The 11,707-nt window shown below is 35.1% G+C and overlaps 1 pseudogene; it reads right to left on the bottom strand.

Annotated features, from left to right (window-relative positions):
• Window positions 1–1,894: 1,894 nt before the first annotated feature.
• On the bottom strand, window positions 1,895–11,445 carry LOC127528246 (G2/M phase-specific E3 ubiquitin-protein ligase-like; annotated as a pseudogene).
• Between the last annotated feature and the right edge of the window lie 262 nt (window positions 11,446–11,707).

Here is an 11,707-nt window from a genome sequence, read left to right as displayed (position 1 = left end):
GCAGATGGTGTATCTGTACATCGTTCTACAATTCAGCGCAATTTGCACAAAGAACATCTGTATGGCTAGGTGATGAGAAAGAAGGCTGCTGATTAATCGCAATAAATGCGTTAAAAATATATGGGATTAACTTTTTAAATGCAACCCCTAAATGCATTATTTAGGATCCCTGGCCACTTACTGTCCTCTGAAGTGTTGGGGCAACATTAAAAGTTACGATACATAGTCAAATTAATTTTTAAAGTAGCGAGTAACCTAATGCGATACTTATTTTGTTAAAGGAAAATATTAACGTTACTTAAGCCGCTCAAAAATGATAATAATAATAATTACTATTATTATTATTAGTAGTAGTAGTACTGCTTTATTTCCTATAAGTATTGCCCTTTTCTCAAAGTCGTTGCCTTCTGGGGCTGTCACATAGTGCCCGCGGTTCTTCAGGTCGTTTGGTGACATCCTGTATGTGCTGAAGGGTAAATTTAATTGGCCCAGTTTAGGGTCACAGGGAGCCAGTGATTATTGCAGCAGTACTGGGTGAAAGACAGGAAGCAAAAGCATCTTAGGGGGCTCACGTCGGGGATATAAAAAGGGGATGGATGTTATGTTCTTCACAAAACATATTACAACGTATTTTCTTAATTTAGAAGTAGTTGACCACAACAATTAAATTTAAAATAAGCGTTTGTGGAGTTTATGTTCTACTGTACCCAATGCTAGAACTGACATGCTAAGAAATAACAAAGGCTTAAAATAAGGAGCTCTAAAAGTTGCATTATAAATAAATGGAATGGAATTCTGTTTATGTTATCATCTTGATCAGGAATAAAGGATCACGAAAATATATTTATTTTTATTATAAGTATGGGTTTTATATCTATTACTTTAAGGAAAAAAAGTGCAAAGAAAAGCACAGATTGTAATGCATTACATTTTATAAGTAACTATGTAACATATTTGGTTACTTTTTTTGTAAGTAATGAGGAATGTGACTAAGTTAATTTTAAAAGTAATGTATCCCAACACTAGTCCCTTGTAAACATTTGTTTTCTTTATCTTGGTATCATTTCTTTCTTTTTTTTTTTTAAATTTTATTTATAATTTTATCTTGATATCAACTCTTGATCCACAAGTGTAAATAAATTGGTATGCTTAAGCAAATGGCAGAATTAATATGAAGTTTAACCCAGTTATTTATATAGGTCTTAATTCTGGATGGAGTTATTTGCAGACCTCAGAGATGCAGGACACTTTAATGGAAGTCGTGAACATCAGTGCTTGCTAAGATTTTGCTTCAAGGATGTCATACAGAAGGACCTGGATGAATGCATGACTCTGTGGAACAGTCACCGGATTTGCCCTTCTACAACCGCGTCATGTCCTGGAGGAGTGCCCAATGAACTGTACTACTTACCACACAGGTAAGGGATTATCAGTTCCCAGTAACTTTTTTGTTTTCTTTGTAGCTTAAATGTAAATAAATGCTATTACTCAGATCCATTTCTCAATCTAGATTTGGCTCCAGAGACTGTGGATTTAGGATTGAATGTACAGAACTGGATACTTTCCCTGAATCAAATCAGCCAATGCATTCATGTGGTGACCTGAACATGCAGGAGTACTTGGACTTTGTTATGGAGCAAAGTCACCTACAGAAGCCAGAGAACTGGGAGTCTGCATCAGAACTGTACATACGACTTAAATAAATTGCTTGATTATAATTTGTTCTGTGTACTACAGATCTAATAATGTACACATTAATGAAATAGTGTCTCAAGCGTGTGAAGAGTAACTTGTACTGTCTATGAATTTTACATTTTACTGGAAAAACTTCCACATCTGCCCAAATTATTGTAAATAAAGTGTGAAATGAAATAAAGTGTAGTAAAAGGCAAAATATAAAATATTTATTACACTATTATTTAAGTATCAAAAATAAATGTTTAATTTCAAGTACTCTTGATTTGACTTTATTACCAGGAAATCTCTCTTTCAGATCTCAGCATTTGATGAAACTGTCCAAATGTAACATAATATAAACAAGAACACATTAAAACATCTTCAGTTGTAGCTTAAATAAACAGTAATCAAACATGTGGTTTCTTCAAAATCTCAAATATACAAATGCAGCAGAGTTATATTACAAAATTAAATAATAATAGTGCAAAAGTGTGTCCACCAGTGCAGATGGATACGAGTTCTCTAGCTGCAGTGATTTAAGGCACACACCTAATCACATCTAGTGGACCCAATCACACCTGATTTAAAAACAGCCAAATCCTGGAGAATTCTGAACTACAAAATCCATATGTGATTTAAACACACTGTATAAATCCTGCAGTGGTAATTTCATTGTGTTTGAACATGTGTTTGCCATTGGGAACGGTGAATCATCCAGGAATTCAATCCTCGGCAGCAGTTCCAGTCCAGACGGGGGAAGTGAAGTTAGTCCAGTTGCAAACATAAAAACATCTTTCACGCAAACAGCAGCCTGACCTTCTGTAAGGAAACAGAATTGTTCATGCACATCTTGGCATATTGTTAAGTATTATTTTTAACTACTTGTAAAATAAATAAATACTTATGCAATCTATTTTGCAAACCTTCACAATCAAGGAGATAGTCAACCCAGTAGTCTAATGTTTGTCCTTCTCTGAGTCTCCTGTTGCTCCCTGATGGACTGAGGTCAGGTTTGAAAAGTCCCTCAAGTTCAAGAGCAGTGACCTTCTTTTCTGAGTGGCACAGGACAGTTGGATGCTGCTGCAGTGCAGTCAAAAACTGAAGAACTGAAAGACCATTTTTAAATCTAAAAAGTACAAAATATATTGTTACACTGCTATATAGTGATAATCACAGTGCATGTGTATGGACAGTATATTAAAAACATGATTACTCCAGTAATTTTCAGCATCTAAGGTTTTAAGATTTTTCTGCTGCTGACAGAGTCAAAAATGTTTTTTAGTGTATCGGGTCATATTAGAGAAACTTAGTGTTGCTTTTGCATTTTCCCTTTAAACATGAGTCAATGGGGTATGCTTTTAAAGCCTTTCTGATGTTCTGGTTTTAGATCACTTATTTTAGATGGTTTGAAGGTTTGAACAGCATGCCTGCCCCCATGTACTACTGTTGAGACGGGAAACTGGAAAAGGACCAGGATGTTTACCTAAAATCACTATTGACTAAAACATTTTTGACCCTGACTTATCACCAGAAACCCTTTTTGAAATAATATATGTTGAAAATTATTGGAACTGTCCTTTACTAATAATGAAGTAGTTGTAAGTTGCTTGTTAACAACTGAATCGAGACTGACATCATGTTTGCTTTGAACATGGCAATGTAACTTACAAAAACTGTAAGACTAGGATATGATGGTACCTGTCAATTACACATGAGTTACGGTCGATAATATACCATCAGAGGTAGTCTGACACAATTGTTCTCTTTTCTTCAAGAGTAGCCACATATCTCGGACAACCAGCTGTCTGTAACATTGTGCTGTGTCTTAAAATACATTCTTGTAAAGCTTCAACAGAAGCAGCACAGTCGCTCTAAAACACAAAAAAGGGGCATATACAGTATACACAGTTATCTCATAAATTTCTGTTCCGTTACTTATCTAGTTTAACCCTATATCTTGTCCAATCACAGAACAATAAATGCATTACTCTGTGTATGTTATCAAGGAAGTAATGATTTTCTCAAAGCATTGCAGAAACTAATAAATAAACCCTGCCCTACTATAGCATTATGCTTTTCCTTCCTCTCACAAAGCTTTCTTTATTTCTTCTTCAGTTATATCATTCACTGTTGCTTTGAATGAAGGCTGGCCTGCAAAATACAGTACAAGATCTTCCGAGAAGAAATGTAGACCTGGACCTCCATGCACAACTGATACCGCAATCATCTTTCCTGCCACGAAGTACTCATTCTCCCTGAGAGCTGTGAATGAAAATCATTCATATTTTAGAATTTTGGGTGACTTACAATTTGAACCACAATTCCAAATTGCTTTTTATGTTATTTCTACTGCTCCACACATACTGTATTTAGCAACTACTTTTGGAAACATTCAAATATGGTTCATGATACATTAAAATCAAGATAAACCTAAGCATGTTGTTGCTAAATAAGTGATGTGATATATAAATAAATAAGTGATGTGATACATAATTACAAGTCACACATCTTAAAACTATGTGTACATACCATTTGTGTTGTAGACTAAGTAACATCCTGTTGGTCCATCAAAAATTGGTTGGTCTTTAAGATGGTTCATTAGTAGAGTTAGAAACTCTCATCTTGGTCCACCTGTATCAATTCCATCCTCAAAAACACCAGCATCATCAGTAAATCTGACCAGCGTATCACAGGTTTCTGAATACGTTGCATGCTTGAAACCTCGGACTGCTTCATTCGAAACATTTGACCTTGCAATGTTGAACCGGCTAACTCTTCCATGATCAATATGATGTGACAGGTTTGCAGTGATATCAGGTAGTGTAATGTTTACCTCCTCTCTAGAATTACACAAGACTGAGTTATGTTTGTGAAATGCCAGACAGTACACAGTTTTCTATTTTTTTGCACAACACTGATGTGCAGTAAAGAGCTTCTTTCACATATTGTCACAGAAGTAATTCAATCTTTTATCATTAAGTGCACAGAGAAAACCTATTGCTATTGTCAATAATTGCTAGCTTACATGGTTGTGTCTGATAAATTCCCCAAATTTAAAGGAACTGGCTCTTCATCCTCTTCTTCAACACATGGTTCATAAAGGTTTGTATATTTACTGTAAAGAATTTACCATTCCTATGTTAAAAGACAACTCCACCCATTTTGCACTAAAACATTCTTCTTAAGTAATTTCCAACCTAAGTATATCCCTGAAGTATTTTTTGTAAGTTAACCATTCTACAGATATTTTAGAAACAACTTACCAGTTTATTTATCATCTAATCTAAAAACATCTACCAAGGGAATAGTCACATTTTGCCAATTTTTTTGCTTACCTGTAGTAGGTGGACTTAGTCACATTATATTCAGGTAGATCCAGAGTATCCTCAGTATCAGATATTACTATCTGTAAAATAAAGTGATATGGGGAACTTAAATGTCCAACACAAAACAAAACTGAAAGAAATAAAATATTATAAGGTAACATTTGGTTCAATACCTGTCCAGCTTGAATTGCTGATGAATGTCTGGATGCATCTCTGAAACGTTAAAATTACTACTTTAGTGCAACAAAGTATCATGAAGTTAAAAAGGAAATTTAAAATTATGGTAAGTTATAATATCTAGATAATTTTGCTGTATTTCACAATATTCTTACATCATTTACAACTTCATATATTTAGAGCAAAAACTCTGGTCTCAACATAAACTCAATGGTATGTCCCAAACATGTGATTTGATCACATTACCAGCTTACAGGTTACTTAAATTTGCAAATTAGTACTTACACTACATCTTCTAGTTTGTGTTTGGGTGTACTTTGGTTATAGGCTTCAAAAACCTGAGGGAAAGAGCATAAAATTCTGAATAATTTTATACAGCTATATTATTCTTCTCTTACTACATAAATACTTATCAATGAAATGTTGCCTGGTGAAACATGGCAAGTTGTTAGTATTTCTTTCTTTTTTTTTTAATTTTATTGATTTTATTGTAATCATTCCATACAAATCAACCCCCACCCCTGAGAAAGAGAGCATGGGCAACGGAGTAAAACTTAAAAGCTAGTAAAAATAAATATTTTGATGAGTTTAATAGGCAGATAAAGATAAATGGAGAAGAAAAAGAAACGGGAAGAGAATCTGTTTCCTCAGTGCTTTATGAACTTATTCTAAAATATTATTGATTAGATCTTGTCAGGTTTTGAAAAAGTTCTGCACAGATCCTCTATGTGAGAATTTAATTTTTTCCAATTTCAAATAATTTAAAACATCAGTTACCCACTGACTTAAAAGAGGAGAGTTAGGATTCTTCCAGTTTAGCAAAATAAGACTGCTTGCCAATAGTGTAGTGAAGGCAATCACCGTTTGTTTGTCCTTCTCCACTTTAAACCCATCTGGAAGAACACCAAATACAGCTGTTAATAGGTTAGGAGGGATAGTGACACCAAGGCTGTCTGAAAGGCACTTAAAAATTTTTGTCCAGAATGATGTTAATTTGGTGCAGGCCCAAAACATGTGACCCTGTGAGACTGGAGCTTGATTGCAGCGTTCGCAGGTTGGATCTAGCCCTGGAAACATTTTGGACAATTTTAAACGAGACAGATGTGCTCGATATATAATTTTGAGTTGAATAATTTTATGCTTTGCGCATATGGAGCTTGAGTGAATTCTCTGCATTGCTACCTTCCACTCCTTTTCTGATATGTTGAGTGAGAGATCCTTTTCCCATTCTCCTCTTGGATCTTTGAAAGAAAAGAAATGCTGTCTGAGTCCTCAAAACCGAGCAATATTTTTTCCAGCATACAGGAAGGTGGGAGATGAGGAAAATCGGGCAGGTTCTGTTTAACAAAGTTTCTAATTTGAAGATAGTAAAAGAAATGTGTTGCTGAAAAGTGGAATGTAATTGTTCATAGGATGCAAAGATGTTGTCTATATAAAGATCTCTAAGCAATTTAAACTCAAATGTTTTCCAGTTATTAAAAACTGCATATGTTTGTGAGGGTTGAAAAAGGTGGTTCTCATGCAGAGGTACCACAGATAAAAGATTCTCCATCTTAAAATGCTTTCTACATTGGTTCCATATTCTGAGTGAGTGAAACACAATTGGGTTATTAGTATATCAGCGATAACTTGCATTGATAGGGGCACAAAGCAGGGAATATAAAGAAGTACTGCAGGATTTTATTTCTATTGTGCACCAAGCCTGTGTATGTTCATCTATTTGTGTCCAGGTTTTTATAGCTTGTATATTTGCTGCCCAATAATAAAACTGAAAGTTGGGTAGAGCCATGCCACCTTCTGCATTAGGTCTTTGTAGGGTCTCTCTTTGAATACATGGATGTTTTAAGTTCCAGATAAATTAGGTTATGGTTGAATCTAATTACTTAAAAAAATATTTATTGATGTATATTGGAATGTTTTGAAATAAAAATAGAAGCTTAGGAAGGCTATTCATCTTAACAATGTTAATTCTTCCAGCTACAGTGAGATGAGGGGTTGACCATCTATGCAAGTCTTACTTAATGTTTTCCATACAGACGGCGAAATTTTGTTGAAAAAGAGCTTTATGTTTACTTGTGATATTTATTCCTAGGTATTTAAACTGATCTGCAATGATAAAAGGGAAGGTGTCCAATATAATATTGTATGCTTGTGAATTCACTGGAAAGAGCACACTGTTATTTAAATTAATTCTGAGACCAGAGATCTTTTGAAATTCTGTAAGTGCTGTTAAGACTGCAGGCATAGTATTTTGTGGGTCTGATATATACAGTACCATATCATCTGCATATAGAGAAATTTTCTGTTCAAGTTCTTCTCTGATAATCCCCTTTATCTCATAAGCATTTCGACAGTGAACTGCCAGTGGTTCAATGGTGATTGCAAATAGCAGAGGTGACAAGGGACATCCTTGGCTGGTTCCATGTTCTAGTTTAAAGTAGTCTGAACAAATGTTGTTAATACAAACTGAAGCTTCTGGATTGGTATACAGCAGTTTGATCCATGCACAAATGTTTGGGGCAAACCCAAATTTCTGTAACGTAGTGAAAAGGTAGTTCCATTCAATCAAATCAAATGCTTTTTCTGCATCCAACGATAATAATATCTCTGGAGTGTTTGATGTTGTTGGTGAATATATTACATTAAACAGGAGTTGAAGATTAGAAGCTAAGTGTCGGCCTTTAATAAATCCTGTTTGATCTTGTGATATTACCAAAGGCAGCACTTTCTCCATTCTTCTAGCTAGGACTTTGGAGAGTATCTTAACATCATTATTCAGAAGTGAAATTGGTCTGTATGATGCACATTGTAATAAGTCCTTATGTTGTTTAGGAAAGACGGTGATTAATGTTTGGCAAAAAGTTTTAGGTAGAATTTGATTGTCTCTAGCTTCTGTAAATGTTGCTAATAACAGAGGAGCTAGCTGAGTGGAGAATTTCTTATAAAATTCGACAGGGTAGCCATCAGGGCCTGCTTCTTTCCCACTCTGAAGGGACTTTATAGCATTTAGTAATTCTGATAGTGCCAGACGTTTATCCAATTCTCCTGCACTAAGAGTATCAATTTGTGGTATCTGTAATGCATCCAGAAATGCATTAGGTTGTGTGTGGTCTTCTTTAAACTCAGTAGAATATAAGGATTTATAGTAGTCTCTAAATGTGTGCATTATATTTTTATGGTCAATGATTTTATCTCCGTTCGTGTTGGTGATTGCTGGGATTGCATTGCGAACTTCTTGCTTGTGGATTTGTTGAGCTAAAAGCTCATTAGCTTTCTCTCTGTGTTCATAGTAATGATGTCTTGATTTAAAAATGAGTTGTTCGATTTCTTTAGTTGTTAAGAGGTTATGCTCTGAATGCAGAGCCTGCCTTTTCCTATGAAGAGCCTCACTTGGACACCTGGCATGTTCTTGATCTATTTTAGTAATTTTGCTGGTTAGCTCTGATACCTTCTTGGTTTCTAGTTTATTTCTGTGGGAAAGATATGAAATAATCTGTCCTCTTAAGAAAGCCTTTAGAGTTTCCCAGAGTATTCCTGCAGAGACCTCTGAGGATGTATTTGTACTCATCTACTAATAGAAGTGGGTTAAGACGCCATCTGCGAGATCAGTATGTGGGGCATAATGATTTTAGCTACAAGATCAGAGGAGCATGGTCAGAAATAACAATAGCATCATACTTGCAAGATTTAATCGTAGGCAAGAAATTATCTATAAAGAAATAATCAATTCTTGAGTAGCAATGATGCACTGGTGAGTAGAAGGAATATGTTCTTGAGTTTGTGTTTAGAAACCTCCAGGGTCTGATAAGTTGTGGTCAGTTAAAAACTGTGTAATTGTCTTTGCAGTGTTAGATGTCATCACCCTGTGACAGGAGACCTATCTAAGAGTGGATTTAAAACACAATTAAAGTACCCAGCCATTATAATTTTATGAGTGTTCAAATTGGGAATGGATGTAAATACATTTTGCATGAATTCCCTATCATCGACATTGGGTGCATAAACATTTATCAAAATCACTTTACAATTAAATAAATTGCCCATGACAATCACATATCCCCCTTCAGGATCAGATACTACATCTGATGTTACAAATGAGACTGTCCTATGTATGAGAATTCCCGCACCTCTAGTTTTCTTTGTAAAGCTAGAATGGAACATTTGGCCAGTCCAGTCTTTTTGAAGCCAGAACTGATCCTTGCGTAGTAAGTGGGTCTCCTGTAAAAATACTATTTTAGCGTTTAGACCTGTTAGGTGAGAGAATACTTTCTTTCTCTTTAATTCGTGATTCAGGCCTTTAACTTTCCAGCTCACAAAGTTAACTGTCCCATCATGGAGACATTGATTCTGAATTTCTGATGTCATTTTGTAATCTTAACTGGAAGTGAGACAGCTTTAACCTTAATTTCCAATTTTCCCACAAGTTATTGCCATGCAGCCTATTGTTACGTTGGTAATTATAATTATAAGGATTAAAAGGATAGATTAGATATAGGTTGCTCTCTTTCCCCCCCCCCCCCCCATTTTGCCTCCCCATGTGAGCCTGGATGCCACTTCACAAAGTCCCAGTCCTCTGACACACCTAGAAACAGCGCACGTCCAAACAAGCGCACCAGTAGCGGCGTTTGAGGATTAAAAAGTAGAGATATATATATAAATATAATCTTCAACAGTTTTGAAATATTAAGATAATAAACCAAGGGAATGGTGTTAAAAAGTGGCCCAGGATAAGCATAGTAAACCCTGATGCAATAATAACAATAACAATAAACCAAGGGTATGATGTTAAACAGTCTCCTTTAGAATAGTAAAAAGAAAAAAAAAACTTTAATTTCTTCCACACATACACGTATGATTGTAATTAGAACATAAACAGAAAGTGGCAGAGATGAAAAAAGGATGTATAATTATGGTACCTGTATCGTTGTAAGCGGATCAGACAGTAGGTAATATCTTCTTGCCATGTCATGACAGGGTGCGACTCCCTATCGTATTTCAAAACAGTGTTGGCATCAGCTTTCTTAACTCTTTTTCTGCTTCTTCCGTGGTTTAATGTTCTAAAAAGCGGCACATTTAGCAGCTGTTGAGGGTGAGAAATCAGTGAAAATATTAATGTGGTTATTTTCAAATATAATCTCTTGTTTCTGTCTGAGAAGTGACATTATTTTAAGCTTAAATTGTAATCTCTCGAAGCGAACAATTAGAGGCCTAGGTTTAGAGATATTTGGTCCACGTATGCGATAAGTTGTTAGTATTTCTGACAGATAAACCAGCTGGACAATAATCAATATGATTCACATGTGTTATATCAAATGCCATTTAAAATGTAAATCCTACTATTTGTTCAAGTACAATGAAGGAACGTATTTTCAAAATCAACTACAGACCTTACTAAGTAGCTAGCCTCTGTTGAACCAAAATATTGGAAAGCATTATGCACAGAACAGCTCCGGTTAAGATAATTAATAAGGCCATTGAGTATATTGCTTTCCTAAATTATTTGTTTGATGTTAACTCACCACAGTGTCAGCCTGATTGAATTCAATTATGCTCCTACTTGTAACAAGAATTTCAGAATCAGAGTCTGATTCTGAGCTAACATCCACTGCAGTTAAAGGAAACAAAATCAGCACATTATTATGCATTATTATGTACAGTATGTCACAGCACTGTGAAATATGTAAAAGTGCTAAATCATCAGATCCACTAACCTCTTCTAAAGTCTATTTCTAGGCATATAAAAAAGAGATCATGCAATATGCTTTTCCTATTTCCTTTTTATATTCAGCCAATACGAATAGACTTTCTGTCCCAGGCACATTGACCACCTCTGAGCAATCTGGATACAAAAGTATATATGGTCCTTCATCCATGTCCTTGTTAAATGTTCTCATTTTCTGGACAGCTAGTTTCAGCAGATCAGGCGCTGCTACCAGAGGGTCTGTAAGTAATGGGAGTGTTTTCCCTCTTACAGGTTTTAAATCACTTCTATTTGGCACCATCAATCCTGCGTTTATCTAGATAAATATGAAAACAGAATGAATTTTCTGTAAATTATATATTTATAAGTTTGTTGCACAGGAAGTTAAACACTAAATGGGCCCACTGATTAAACCATAACTGTTACTGCAGCCATTGTCTTGTATACATGACACAAACAGTTAAGCCACCTAACCTGAACTTGTCTCTGTTCTTGTTTTAGTCTTCTCTTTGACCCACAGCTAAAGGACTGTCTTTCTTTCGATTTGAAGTTTCTGTAGTCCATAAACTGTTTATATGATGGAATATCAACATTACATAATTGAATATCAACACACTATGGACAGAATAATTGTAATCATTTATGAACCATAAAATGTATTGATGTGTATTTTAGTTCAGCTACTCCCACAATATTGTATAGTATAATTACTTGTAATATGTGACCTTTAGTCTATGACCACTACAGGTAACACTGCTTGTTAAAAGATGAGATACAAATTTGTGCTTCTATAAGTTTTTTAACAACAAAAAAAAACCACATAAAT

This window comes from Erpetoichthys calabaricus, chromosome 1 (genome assembly GCF_900747795.2).
Source record: "Erpetoichthys calabaricus chromosome 1, fErpCal1.3, whole genome shotgun sequence".
NCBI classification, from domain to species: domain Eukaryota; kingdom Metazoa; phylum Chordata; class Cladistia; order Polypteriformes; family Polypteridae; genus Erpetoichthys; species Erpetoichthys calabaricus.
This window is presented reverse-complemented; position numbering and strand designations above follow the sequence as displayed.